Source organism: Balaenoptera borealis, assembly GCF_965194805.1.
Source record: "Balaenoptera borealis genome assembly, chromosome: 13".
NCBI classification, from domain to species: Eukaryota; Metazoa; Chordata; class Mammalia; order Artiodactyla; family Balaenopteridae; genus Balaenoptera; species Balaenoptera borealis.
Window position 1 is genome coordinate 14,207,767 of NC_138870.1, and position 15,376 is coordinate 14,223,142.

General features: G+C 35.7%; 1 protein-coding gene across 1 annotated transcript in view; it reads left to right on the plus strand.

The window, feature by feature from the left end:
* LOC309609897 (uncharacterized protein) overlaps positions 1–15,376 on the plus strand; it is a 465,108-nt gene that overhangs the window by 396,415 nt on the left and 53,317 nt on the right. The window lies entirely within an intron of this gene.

Consider the following 15,376-nt stretch of genomic DNA (forward strand, 5'->3'; position numbering starts at 1 on the left):
TGATCAGAGTAAGCTACCCTTTGTTGGTTGTGCAATTTGTAACTCTGTCTCAAATAAATTCAACAGGAATGTATTTTAGGCTTTGTAAAAAACAAAAACTGAAGCTGAAACTTAGCCTTGGATAATTAAAATATCTTTTTTTTCTAAAAGCCTCCAGGTCTTCACCAAAACAACTGTAAACAAATTGAGGATAGAGATTGTTTCATGTTTCTGCTTACACAGAAATTATATTTCTATACATAGTAAAACAGGAAACTCATCACTGGGGCTCAGTTGAGGTTTGTTGACTTAATTGTTCAGAATTCAGAAGTTCAAGAATATTACAGATTTTCTAGTTCCTACGACTAATAATTAGAATGTTTCACTATAATTTACTAATCTAAATATTATTTTCCCATAATTCGGCATTGTTCTATACTGTTTATAGTACAAAAAGAAATGTTTGGGGGATTTTTCAAAATACAAAAGTTTCAAAGGACTGCTAGACTTATTTGGGCTTATGGCTGTCCTTCAGCTGGGATTTCCAGAAATATTTGCTACAAACTTTATCCTGCATTTTAGATCAAGAAAACAGGATTTATTTCTGATCAGTGTTAATGTATTTACAGAAAAGAAAAGTCTCTGTATAACAACCAGGTCAAGTTTGCTTTTTTGAGCAATTAATTTAGATGTTATATTAATAAAATTTTTCTCCATCATACTAAGCTTTCAAGGCAAGAAGAGGTTTCTCATTGGTAAGTTGATTGGTTTCGTCTGGGTAAACAGGAGTTGCTCATGTAGCAATTGTTTGTTTTGGGAAGATTCTCTGTTTTTTGCTTTGTGTTGATCCTCATCATAAAAAAACAGTCTTAGGGGCTTCCCAGGTGGCGCAGTGGTTGAGAATCTGCCTGCCAATGCAGGGGACATGGGTTCGAGCCCTGGTCTGGGAAGATCCCACATGCCGCGGAGCAACTAGGCCCGTGAGCCACAACTATTGAGCCTGCGTGTCTGGAGCCCGTGCTCCACAACAAGAGAGGCTGCGATAGTGAGAGGCCCGCGCACCGCGATGAAGAGTGGCCCCCGCTCGCCGCAACTAGAGAAAGCCCTCGCACAGAAACGAAGACCCAACACTGCCAAAAATAAATAAATAAATTAATTAATTAAATTTAAAAAAAAAAGTTTAAAAAAATTAAAAAAATAAAAAAACAGTCTTGGATAGGTAACTTTTCTGATTTATACTGATATAGATCATGATTAACAGTGTCTAACCACTTCATCTGTTGCTCAGTTTTAAAGAGCTGATTGAATCATTATACATTAAAATATAGTCCTTTGAAGTTTTTTGGCCATCCCTTCTAGAAAAAATGGCATTTTTAAAATTGATTGAAAAATAATATCAAAATTCAATAATGGACTCTAAAAAAATTGAATGACTTAAGAGTTGACTATTTTTTCCAAATTAAAATTATATATTGAGATCCTGAGTTTTAGAGATCATTCTAAACTTCCCATTTTTTGGAGAGCATTTTTAAACTAAAAACAATTAAGTTTTGAGATCCATTTAATTTTTACTTCTTTTAAGTACCAGCATAAACATCTGCCATCTGGCATGGAAATTACCTCATATGGCGGGAGGAGAAATGAGATTTATTTAAAAGTTCTTTGTCTTTGATACTTTTCCCTGCTGCATTTTCCACTAGTGTAATTTGAACCTGACTGTATTTAAATAACCATTTATCGCCATAATAGAAGAGCCGACTTAAAAATACATAACTGCTGTCATTCCAGGAGACTGTATTAAGGAAACATAGAATTTGCCATTCTAGATCAGACCATTTGTCTGTCTTGTCTAACACTTGCCTCTGGCAGTGACCGATATTGAGGACATTGGAGAACAGCAGAAATATGCAACATGAACACAAACCATTATTTAGGGGAATAATTATTTTCTCAGTTGGTAATCTTACACTACGCGACGTTAAAATTGAATCACCCCCTACCTGTTTATTTTATTAATATTTTTATGAATCAATAAGCTAACCAGTTTTGTTAAAATTATTTTAGTGAATGATAATTATCTATGGTATTTCTGTATACAAAATTTCCTTATACAACTAACACTCAGTTTTTCAATGCTGTGATTTTTACATATGAGGAAAATATGGAGAAATTTGGGCTGTACAGCAAAAAACAAAAAAACAGAAAACCAAACCAAACAAAAAAATCCAAACCTTTAATTTTGGCTTGTAGTTCAAAGTCTAGATAAAAATGTATTTACTACAAAAGTTCAGTTTACAGGTCCAGAAGACAATCTAACACTATCTAATTTGATACTAAATTTACCATTTATGGTAGCAGAATAATCCTATGCTGAGTGATTAATGGGTGGACCAGAATATAGGCCTACAAATTTGTATCTTCCCTGACAACTCACCGGTGCTGTGGAAAAACTATTACAGAGACAAATTCATCCTTGATACGTCTCTGAAGTTATAGGTAGATGCAATGAACAGAATACTTATCAAGTGTAGAGCTCAAATGCACAGACACTCACACACACACATGCACACACACACACACACACACACACACACACACACACACACACCTCTCTAATGCTCCAGTCATATCAAATTCCTGGTGTTCCCCAAGCCCATCACCTCTGTTCATACCTTCCTTACCTCTCCCTAAGCGAATATAAAAGACTTTCCTCTGAGATTATATAAATTATGCACATTCTTCTCTAAGACTACTTTAATCCCTCGAGGAATTCTAAGTGCATAAAATCTGTATACTCTGTCAGCCAACTTCTCACCTGGCCTGTAAAATGTACTTATAAAACAGCTTTTCTCTTATCTCCTTGACAACCAAAAAAAAAATTGAGGGTCAAAATGAATCTGTTAATTAGCAATACTGCCCAAACTACGAATACCACTAACAATGTGACCACCTGTTTTGAACCAGATCTCCTCAATATATTTAGAAATCAAGAGTTTTAAATAATTTGGGCAAATACCTGCACAACTGATTACTTAGCTGAGCTGAAAAACGGTGAGTCTTAGAGGCTGGAGATGGTATCCCATGACATTTCCACCCTCCAAGGTGCTGATGTGTCAACTGCTAATTTAATAAACTCTCTTCCTGAAGTGGCTAGTGTCTTTGGAGATATATTTTTTTAAATTTGTTTTTATCCTTATTGGGGAATAGTGAAATCCTACGCGGCCATGGATAACTAAAAATAACCAAACGGAGATGCTTAGAGAGTGAATGAGTTTGAAAAATGCTCTTTAAGTAGGTAAGCAGTTGAAAATGGTTTATTTCAATTGGCTTTGTACTGAACTGGCAGCAAATGGAGAGGCCAAAAAAAAAAAAAAAAAAAAAAAAAGCCAAAAACAAACTAAAAAAAAACTCATCCCTTCCTAAAATAAGTGATGGAATGTTTGCTTTGAGCCAAGCTCCGAAGACATCTGGAAATCCTTGAGTCAGTTCCTTAACTCCTTACATTTTGTAGGTTAGTCTTTCCATGAAGGCAAAAAGAACTTCCTTAGCACAAATGTTTCTTCCAGCTGAAATCAATCCCTGCCTTTTACATGAAGCATGTATAGTCAGAAATAAACCTTGCCAAGATTCCATCCATATTTCTACTAGACAATTTTCAAATCTGTCGGCTAGAATCTTGACTTTAGTATAAGATAAGGCTTATATAGCCCTCTAAGTCAGTGGTTCTCAAAGGGAGCAATCTAGTCTCTGCATCCCTCCCTCCCCAGGACATTTGGCAATGTCTAGAGATGTTTTTATTGTCACTCCCATGGGATTAGTGCTGACATAAAGTGGGTAGAGGTCTAGGATGCTGCTAAACGTCCTACAATGTACAGGGCATTCCACCCACAGAAAGAATTTTCTCGTCCAAAATATCAATCGTGCTATGGTTAAGAAACCCTGCTGTAAATGGAGGCCATTAGGAACACAACCAAAGAAAGTTTTGGCATGTCTGACTACACACTCTGGAAGGAGAATTTGATTCACTATACTGTGAATTAAATTAAGCATAAATATATACAATTATAAAAGTAATACTTTGGGCTTCTTATACCAATTTTTCGTATTCCTCTCTAAGAACTGGAGAGAGCCCTTTGGTGGATTTCTAGCTAGCTCCTCTGTTTTCCGGCATTGCTGACATTCCTCCTACACCATTCTTGACTGTGTTCTGTGTGTTTTGACTGGTCATGTCCTTGCTTCACGGTTTGTGTTGCTATTTGCTATTCTCAAATCATGAAGAATGCAGTGGCCTCAAGTTAATTTTAAGTAGCAATCTTTGTCATCTTATTTCTATAGGGAAATAAGAGGCTCAGCAGCTCTGTGTCTAACCTGAGCATTCTGTGCCATCCCGGACCAGAGTGAGAGATTTGTTCCACAACCTTCCACAGAAAGGATCCCTCCTGAGCAAGTTCCAGTTGGAAAGGCATCCTTTGTGGACTGTTAACTATAAACACCATGACATTCCTTGAGTAACACCAGTAAACATCTTCTCATCCTTCCCACCCTACTTGCAGCAGCTGCTCAAAAATTGTTTTCTATTTAACCATCGTATGCCCAATAGCAAGAAGGAAAAATGTCATTAAATTGACAGGACATGAAAAAGTGTCTTTGCAGCTCCAGGTGAAGAACGGTAAGGAAGGGTTCTAATTTTAGATTTCCTGAGAGGGGAGTTGCATTACCAGCTGCCATCCGCTCTGTCATTTCTGAGCCAATAGAATACATACTTAAAAGAGTTTGCCCTTGTTGGATTTCATTCAAACTTGTTAAGGCTCTTGGCTATCCACACCAAAACAGACTTTCAAAATTACTTGACCCCATAGCTGAATACATACCTCCGATATATTCTCCAATGTTTAAGCTTGAAAACAAGCATTGTCTTAGGCCAGATGACTGGCTTAATTTTCCATTGTCACTGCTTTTCCCCTCACTGACAACTCAAATCAGAAACCTCTATCCCCTTTCCTTGCTGTCCCTACCCCACTGCCAGCTTTATTGCTTGACCATTTCTGAAGACACAACAAATGGTTATCTTCAGATTATTTTTGAATGAGAGTCATAATAATAATGAGACTAAAATCCAAATTCAGAGAAGACACGTGTTTGATTCAGAAGCCCGTGTGCTTGTGCATGATGTGAAAGGTGTACTGAGAACATATTAATCGTATTTTCTCCTTTCATTTTACATGAAAGCTGTCATTATTGGGATAAGAATAAAATGAATATAAGTATGATAAATGATAAGTGCATATGGTAGTCAATATACTACTTGGAGAGAGCGTGCTAATCAACCCGGGCAGTGGGCTAATGTACCCTGTGAGCAAGCATCTGGGAGAGATTCTAAATTTGTAACTCAGGGAAGCTTGGCATTTAACTTGAGCTGCTTTTGGCTTAAGGTGAAACAAAGGGTACAATCATGACCCATTTATGGATTACAGTAGCAAACGTCTCAGAAGGTGCCTTTTCAAGACCGTGGAAAATGCAAAACCGATGCTATCTCCCTAACAAGGCTTAGCATATACATGAATTGTTCAATGAATGTTAAAGAATGTTCATAAAAATGGGTGAGAGATTCCCACACTTATTTTTTTTAATGAACAGTGAAAAGGAAGAGTAAGAGAATCAATGAGTTCTCAGTTTGAAAGCTTTGCCTTTTGTATTAAAGCTGATGAACATAATTTTAAAAATGCAAGTGCTGAAGTCTCTAGGCTATTGGGGATCTGCCATCTTTTAAAACACACTTTTTAAACTTGATTCTTAATTATTCATAGATAAATGAATCCCAGTGCTTTTGATGATCTCAGTATCTCTTACATAACTTCAGTTTTAATGGCAATACCGTTTCCGTTTTCCTATTCCAGTTAGCCAAGACGCTGGAAAAGTAGGTAGTTTATGGTTCTGTGATTCCTACTAAAAAGCATATTTTATGCTTCTAAGAGGAGTAGAATAGACAGCAATTGAACTAAATAGAAATATGGTTTGCTAGATTGGGTTTATGTTGGTTAAGAATTGATTTTGGAAGTAGCAATTCTATTGCTGATTTGAGGGATGAATAGTAATTCTTATTAACATCAGTCACCTTGGCTCTTCCTTCTGGTATTTCAGAAGTGCCTCTGTTGAACTCCCTTTCCAGGGATCTGATGAATTAATTAGTATTTACCAAGCATCTACTATGTGTCTGATTTCTTGTTAGGTACCTAGAGAGCCACAGGTCAAATGGTACAGTAAAACAGAAAACCCATAACCACCTGGAAAACTCTAATTCCTGTCTGACAGTTCAGAAGAGTTGAAGATATTGGAAAAGGGAGGAAAAAATGATCATGGCCAGAAAGAGGAAGTAGATACCTCAACTGCCGTCTTACAATCTACCACCACATGCCTCCACTCTTGTATCCCTGCTCCAAATCCAGTGAGGACTTGGTAATATACAAGCAGCTGGTGGAGAATAACCAAAAGAGTGGAAAGGGGCATAACCCCAGGGAATGGAGCTAGAGACTAAGAAGTGGTGTGATGGGATGAGGGCACAACTAAAAAGACTCTTCACACCTTTAACCATCATAACGTAGTTGACAGACATCAAAGACATTGCAGGATGGGCAGGGAGCCAGCAGTGGTTGTGAGGTAGTTGCCAGCTTTATTTACCATCAACTGAATTGATATTGTGCTCTGTGATTTAAACATATTAACATAAGTGTATAATAATAGTTGTTGGTCTATATTTCAACTATTCCATAAATATTCAGAAAGGACAATATATCAACACTGTCTATACAACAACCTTCTCTCAGCAAGCATTTACACTCATTGTCTACTGTATTTCTGGCCCTATGTAGGGACTGAATAAACAGAAATGACTAAGACATGGTCCCTGTCCTCAAAGAAGACAACCTAATGGTGTACTTTCTTCTGAAATATGCTGATATTGTTACCATACCAGAATCATGGTTATGGTTGGTTAAACACATTGGTTAAATGTAGTCATTTTTTTGGTTGAACCAACAGAAGTTGAGCCTCTTTAGTCAGAGGATAATTTTTAGATGAGGTGGGACCTGAAGGAAGGATTTGAATACATCAAAGGGAGAAAGGGCATTCCACATGGATGGAAATATGGAAGGCAGAAAGAATCTAGTTTTTAGAAGACAGCATGGTATCTGCCTGACAAGCAGTCAAGGTCATCCACTGAAATCAAGTGGGAGAAAAGGGGATTTCTGCATTGCTTAAAGTGTAAATAAAGTCTTTGGAAAGAGATCTGGCCGGGAAATCAGGAGATCTGGATTTAGTTTTGTAATCTTGAGCCAATCAGTCTTAATCTAGCAAGTATTAATTCTCCTATTCATAGAATGAGGGCAAAAATACATATTTGTCTATCATGTAATGCATATCTTCATCACAGAAGGGTTTCTAGATTGAATAAGAACATAAAGCAAATTGCTTTAAGCTCTTGGAAGAAAGATGCTCTTCAAATCTAGGGAATTATATTAAGATTTTATATTCATTCACTTTTATATGTGGTTTTGCTAAAAGAGAAAGATTAGTTTGAAGTTTATCCTGCTGTTTGGGTAAAATGGTAAAAATGTCTTCCTGATATTTTTCTGAGCATAAGGTAAAACTTATTGTCCTCAGCTAAGTAGATTACCAGCCATTTTCTTTGAACACCCAGAGCTCAAAAGTAGCATCTGTCTTATTCATATATAACCTAAAAAATAACATGTAAACTTTTAAGTGTAAAGATAAGTTAAATGCATGAAACAGTTTTTAGTTCCAAATTTGTTTTTTCCTTTCTGTGTAGTATAAACCGAATCTTTCTTAATGTTAATTTTAGTAGTTTCCAAAAAGGTTAATACAAACAAGTATCTTCCAAGTATATATTTTAGTTGTCTTGTTTTGTTTTGTTGCAAACCTACTAACTTACTTCTCTACTACTCAACTGCATTTAAACAATCATAGAAACTTCTTCATTCTTTTCTACAGCTAACTAATGCTCAACTGTCAACTGCCTTTTAAAATATAAGAAAGATTGGATTCAATCTTTATTTAATGTTCAGTGGAAAGTCCAGTGCAAGAAGGAATGTCCTATTTGAGATTTTTGCCTCTTTCAAAGTAGGTCAACTTATGAGTCATTTTGGTACGCTGTTCAAGCTGCCCCGCTTCCATCATATTGTCCTAGAGATGGAACTCATTTTGCTTACCTGCTGTCATAGGTAAACTTCTCACAAAAGACTTTTTGGTGTTAGCCAAGTTTAACGGTACTTGGGGAAATGGACAGGATCAGCAACGCAGCATTGTAAACATATAAATTTCATATTAAATATCCCAGTTCTTTAAAAATATGTTCATTTGTAAGGGTTTTCTGAAAATCAGTCTTTAGCCTTCTGTGTTTTTGGGGTTTACTTCTCCTCTTATTCTCTTAAAAGCACAACATAAAAAAAAAAAAAACAAATCTTCTCATTTTTATAAAGCAGAACTGAATTCCCAGTCCAGTTAGATACTACAAATAGAAGAAACTTACAAAGAAACACCTAAAAATCTGATTTCTAAGTAGTCACAAAACCTTTTTATAAGGTGGTTTTGTTTTTCCTGACAGGGAAGCAAATAATAAACCAACAATAGAAAGACAAATAACCAAGAGAAAAAAGAATGCAATCTAGAAAATTAATAAATAGAACAATGGTGGCAATAATAAACTCTACTCACCCAACAAATAACTATTTTGAGGATCTACTATACATTAGGTATCTTATTTTACTCTGGAAACAAGGTGATTAAGATGATGCTCTAGTCTCCATGAACTCCCAGTCAGCCCTAGAGATTGAAATAGCAATCATGCAATGGCAGCAAGTTTAAATTCATGGAAGCTTAATTTCAAAAATAAGAGCCAATCAGGCTCCCTGACTTCAGACTATACTACAAAGCTACAGTAATCAAAACAGTATGGTACTTTGGGATTGACATGTACACACTGCTATATTTAAAATGGTTAACCAAGAAGGACCTACTGTACAGCACAGGAAACTCTGCTCAATATTATGTAACAACCTAAATGGGAAAAGAATTTGAAAAAGAATAGATACAGGTATATGTATAATGGAATCACTTTACTGTACACCTGAAACTAATATAGCATTGTTAATCAACTATACTCCAATATAAAACAAAAAGTTAAAAAAAGAAAACCAGTATAGTACTGGCACAAAAACAGATGCAGAGATCAATGGAACAGTATAGAGAGCCCAGAAATAAACCCATGCACATATGGTCTATTAAGCTATGACAGAAGAGGCAAAATATAAAATGAGGAAAAGACGGTGTGCTCAGTAAGCGGTGCTGGGAAAACTGGACAGCTACATGTAAAAGAATGAAATTAGAACATCTTCTCACTTTATATATAAAAAGAGACTAAAAGTGGATTAAAGACCAAAAACTATAAAACTCTTAAAAGAAAACATAGGCAGAACACTCTCTGACTTAAGTCTTAGCAATATTTTTTTGGATCTGTCTCCTCAGACAAAGAAAACAAAAGCAAAAATAATCAAATGGGCCCTAATTAAGCTTGAAAACTTTTGCACATTAAAAGATACCATTGACAAAATGAAAAGACAGCCATCTGAATGGGAGAAAATATTTGCAAATGGTATGTCCCAAAAGGGGTTAATACCCAAAATATATAAACAGCTCATACAACTCAGTTTCAAAAAACAAACAACTTGATTAAAAACAGGCAGAAGACCTGAATAAAAATCTTGCAAAAGAAGACATATAGATGGCCAACAGTCCCATGAAAAGATGCTCAACATTGTTAATCATCAGAGAAATTCAAATCAAAACCACAATGAGATATCACCTCACACCTGTCAGAATGACATTGGACTATTATTGTAACAAAATAATAAGCATAAAATATAAAATGCAACTAATGCAGCAAAAGTCATGTATTTTGAGGAAAATGTGTAGTCCCAAATACTTATATCAGTAAAGACGAAAACCTAAAAATTATTGTGCAAAGTATTCAACTCAAGAAATTAGAAAAAAGTATCATCAAACTAAATCCAAAGAAAGTAGAAGAAAAGGAATAATGAAGTAAGGGCAAACATCTCCCTCTCATTCCCTTCTTTCTCTTTTGCTTCCTCCACACCAGTCACACAAGGATTCTGATGAACCTCAAAAACACCAAGCATTGCTCTCACACCAGGAGCATGCTGACACTTCCGCATACAATGCTTTTCTGAGAGAAACATGGTTCATTTCCTGCTCTTATTCAGGTCTTTCCCCAATGTGATCTTCTCTGTGAGGCCTTTCTCGACTCCCTTTTACAAAATTACACCTCTGTTCTCATTCTTCTTAACTCCTCTACTCTGATATATTTTTCTCCATTGAATATATCCCATTTAACACAGAATATACCTTACATGTTTGTGTCATTTATATTAGAATGGCATATTTGATCACATGAGGGATTTTTAACCTATTTTTTCCCAGTACCTAGAAGAATGCTTAGCCAATAGTTGGAACTCAGTCAACATTTGTTAGGTAAATGAAATCAGTGAATATAAAAACAAGCTACAGTAATAGAAAAACAAAGTTAAAAATCTGCTTCTTTGAAAACCATAAAATAAATAATTGGCAAATTAATTTTCTTAAAAGGAGAAATTTAAAAAGTAATGTGAATAGTATGAGAATTTTGTCCTAAGAAATTTGATAAACTCAATGAAATAAATATCTTTTAAAAAGCTATTTAGAAAAAATGATTTAAGAAAAAACAGAAAACCTAAGAGGTAAGGGTCAACTTGTCCAAGACTCATTTCCTACAGCCTGGCTTTCCCAGAAAAGGAGTCTGGTCTCAAGAAAAATTCCATGAAAACTGGTCAGGGTCTTGTGCTTAATATAATCAGTTCTGGAAGAATGCTGACAGAGTAGATGGGGATGCTGGTTCATCATATCATGTAGCTGAATCACAAGTTTTGCGATTCCGACCAGGGAAAAAGTTGGTGCTCCCCAATCTTTAAAAGCTAAGGTAGTCATAAAGTACAGGGCACAAAGGTTCCGCTTGATCACACTGCTGTAATTTCAGGGCTTGAATGCCAGCTCTTGATCACATCTCTTCCAGATCATGAATGTTGAAGAAGTTACCATATCTTTTTGCTGTTATAGACTCTTCTGTGTTTTCACCAAGGAGGCTAGTTCTTCCCTAATCATGCAACTTAAAAACTTCGAAGCCTAGGGACCGGGGTTTCTCGTATGAAAATTTGATGTATAGCCTTGCAAGATCCTATATACTGCTCCAGACTACATAGAACAATGGTGGAAACTCAGGTTAGCTACTGTGAAGTCTCCCCAGGAAAAGCTGTTCCAGAAGAACCAGTTGTGTGTGAGGTCTGGATATTCACCTTCAGTTGAGCATGTAAACCAGAACAGGATTTTCAATAAAAGAAATCAGATTTTTTTACAAAAAAGCAATAAACCCAGATAATTTTATAGTTGAATTCTACCAAATATTCAAGGAACAAATAATTTCAATCTTGCATATACTCTTCCAGAGAAGAGAAAAGGAGGAGAGACTTTCCAACTAACTTTTATCAGATTAGCATATTTTGATATCAAAACTAGATAAAAACAATACAGTCAATGATGGCCTATCTCACTGAAGCACAGAGATGCAAGGGGTAATTATAGCTATGATGAAGGGGCTAAAGAGGAGACAGGAAGAAAAGAGTAAGTGTATTAACATCATCTTAATATAGCAGAGACACCACTGGAGTCATACCATCTATAATTGCTGGAACAAGTACTAGAGGTTTAAATATATTATTTACAGTTACAATGGGAATGATGGAAGCATTTAACTAATAATTTTTAAACTGCCTGGAGAATGGGCTAAAGAGAAACAAAAGAATGTGACTTACATTCCCATTTTCAGTACCAGGAAGTTGAAAATATATTTTATTGCTAATGAATTAAGAAATGAGAGATTGAACAATTTATTTAGCAATATCACAGTAACCCACAGAATTTAAAAGAATGAGGGGAGTGGCTCTAAGAGAGTGTGAAGTTGAACATCTCCTGTAATGTGAGCTTTAACCAAAATCTCTTTACAATTATTTATATGTTTTGTTTTTAATTGCTATGTTGGTGGTTTAAGCCCAGTTAAGGGCATAGTTATTTTGAAAGACAACATACTGCAGCAGAAAAAGGAGATCTGACTTACGGTCTTTCTTTCAAAACCAACCAGATGTTTAGTATTTGACATATCACCTGATCCCAATTACCTTATGTGCAAAATGGAACTGAAAATACATCACAGCTTGTTGACTGGGAGCTGGAAGTAAATGATCACAGTACTTAGTAATCCCAAGTACTGTAATTAATTGTTTTAAGTTAGCCCACAAGCAGATGGCTGAGACATAGAAGAACGTTATGGTAGAATGAGAACAGATCTGGTAGACAAGACCTGTATTCTTGTTCTAATTCCGCTGCTAGTTTCTTTGGCGATTCTCAGTAGTCACTTGTCCTTTCCAGGTCTCGTTTTGCCTTTCATTGTCCATTTTTCTCTCTTCAATAATGAGGAGGTAGGAGAACATGCCCCTTATCTCCTGTTAGTTGGAAGAGGCATTGCTTCTAAACTGGAAAATGTAAGTATTTTACATTTTGCTTTTCAGATGCAACTGTAGGTTGGGCTACTTCCATCACAAATCATATCACCAAATTTAATATTTCTTATAGATGGAATTATATGTAGTCATATTCTGTCTAATGAATGTGTCTCTTTGGTCCTTGCACACCTGTATTTTGTACAGATTCTTTCATGAAATAAATGATCAGTAACTTTTTCTTCTTGACAATGACCTTTTTCTGGTCTTTAATATTTTGAAAGCCACAGTGTTTCAATTGTCATTTTCCATAAGGCACTCATTAGTTTATGAGGCCAAGTTTGAGTTTAGAATATCAAGGTAGTACCAACTATCCTTTATCTATATCAATGGAATTTTGTGTTGTTTGATTGGTTTAATTCTCTCATTCTTATTATTTAAAGTATGTAGTATACAAATTACATTTGATAATATGTATTAAAAGTATAAATACCAATGCTGCTGTGATTTTAAATGTCATCCTTCAGTGCTCCTATGAAAAAATTCAATGATCGATACGATGTTGGATTCAAATTAGATTTCTCACCTAATATTTATAGTATTTGGTTTCTTTTTTAAATTAAAAAATTATTTATTTTTTAGTTGAAGTAGAGTTGATTTACAATGTTGTGTTAATTTCTGCTGTACAGCAAAGTGATTCCGTTTTATATATATATATTCTTTTTTATATTCTATACTATTTGGTTTCTTATTAGGCAAATAAATAGGTAATCAATTTTTAAAATCTTGCTCCTGAATAGTCATTCTGTGAGTGTCTGACATTACTTAGGGTAGCATTAACGTCACCATGTTTTCCTGCATCTGGGGAGTACTGTCACAGTGCTTGATTATTTCACCTAACAGGCTCTTGGAAGGATGGACCCTGATGTGGCAGCCTGTAGCTATACATTAGTATGGGTTGTGTTAGAGCCAATTGCTGTCTGACCTCTCCTCCCAGTAGAGGCAGTGTAGTGCCATCTGTACATCTTTTAGTCACATTAAATCATGTCATTTAAAGAGCCTCTGAATGTGAACGAGTTTACCTTATGCTTAGGAGAGAAATCAGTCGAACTGCTGAACTACTAGTCTGTGTTCATCTGCATCACCAGTTTTCATATTGTTTGAATTCTTTCTTTTCTAACACTGTCAGAGACTGTTTAAAATGTGCTACTGTCATAATTAGAACATTACTAAAGATTAAAAAATTGTCATTAAGGTAATTTAAACTCTATACTTACATGTAGGTCCCAGGGCTAGGGTCAAGACTATCTTTCCAAACTGGATAGGGATGTTTGCAGGCATAATCCTGCCAAGGAGCTGCCATGCCAAAGCATACTCGCATGCAGGGCTGAGGAATTTTATGGACACAAATCACTCTAAAAGAAAGAGGATTGAAATGACCAAGCCTATTGAAGGAACTTCTTCAGGACACATGGCCATGCACATGGCCTAGACCGGCACAATCACAATTCACCATCACCCTAGGCTCAGTCATTTTTTTCCCCCCAGAAATAGGCATGTGAATAAGCTAAGACCAAACAGAGCCTTCCCCAGAACTTTCCTTACAGAGAATTGGGTAAGACTGTCTCTTTGCGATGAATTTGCTTATCTTGTATACCATGATTATGGGTGTGCCAGTGACCACTTAATGCTTACACAGAGTGAATCTGACTAATAATTGGAGAGTTAGAGCTCTCATTACAGTATTTAAGTTCCTCCCTTTGGGCCACCCAGACCTGAAGCAGCAATAGGACTCCTGGACCACTGGACTTAAAAATCACATGAGCTTTTTTTGTTTTTTATTTACTTGTTCAAGTTAGTGATCCCTGGAGCCGCAGCATTAACTTCATCTGAGAACTTGTTAGAAATGCTCATTTCTGAATCAGAACATTTGGGGATAGGCCCAAAGGTTTAACAGGCCCTCCAGGTAACTCTGATACAGTAAAGGTTGGGAAACTGGTTTAAAATGTTTTTTTAACTTCATTTTTTTTTTTTTTAATTGAAGCATAGTTGACTTACAATATTGTGTTGGTTTAAATTATTTTGAATTTAGTTTCTGGCCATCTTCAGTTGGTGAAGTCCTGATATAGCAATGACAAATAAGAAATTTTATAACAGTTTTAATAACGGATTAGAAGAATTTTGGTTTAAAACTCTTCTCACTTGGCCATGGCAGAGACCAAATTTTTGAATAGGGATATTGTCAGGAAATTCCTAGAATCTCTGGTCTCAGGTTAGCTTCGTACCCACTTAGCCTCAAGTAGTCACAGGTCATTTGAAGACAAACATTGAAGGATCTGTTCCATCTCGAAGTTCAGATCATTAGAATTTTCAAACTGTGAGGGATACAGACAGGAGTCTTCTCTGCAACTTTATGTCAGCTTGAGCACATTCTATTTAAGGTAAAAGAACTGCTTAATTTTAGCTTCAATATCTAGGTTTAGAAGAGAACCTTTATAGATTGTCTCAAGGGAGGATTTAGTTCCTCAATCTAAATATCTCTGCCTTTGATCCAAATCATTCCAATTTACTTTAACATAAGAGGGTGCCTGTTTTTTTCAACTGGCTTAGTGCTGGATATTGTGTCATCAATATAAAAATATAGTCAGAAATCTCTTGTGAGTTAATGGTATAATAGCAGTATGCTCTCTGATTAACAATAAAGAATATAAAAATGCATGCTTTTAAGAAATACTGTATTAGTCACAAAAAAAGAAGCTTGTCCTTTACATGCTTAT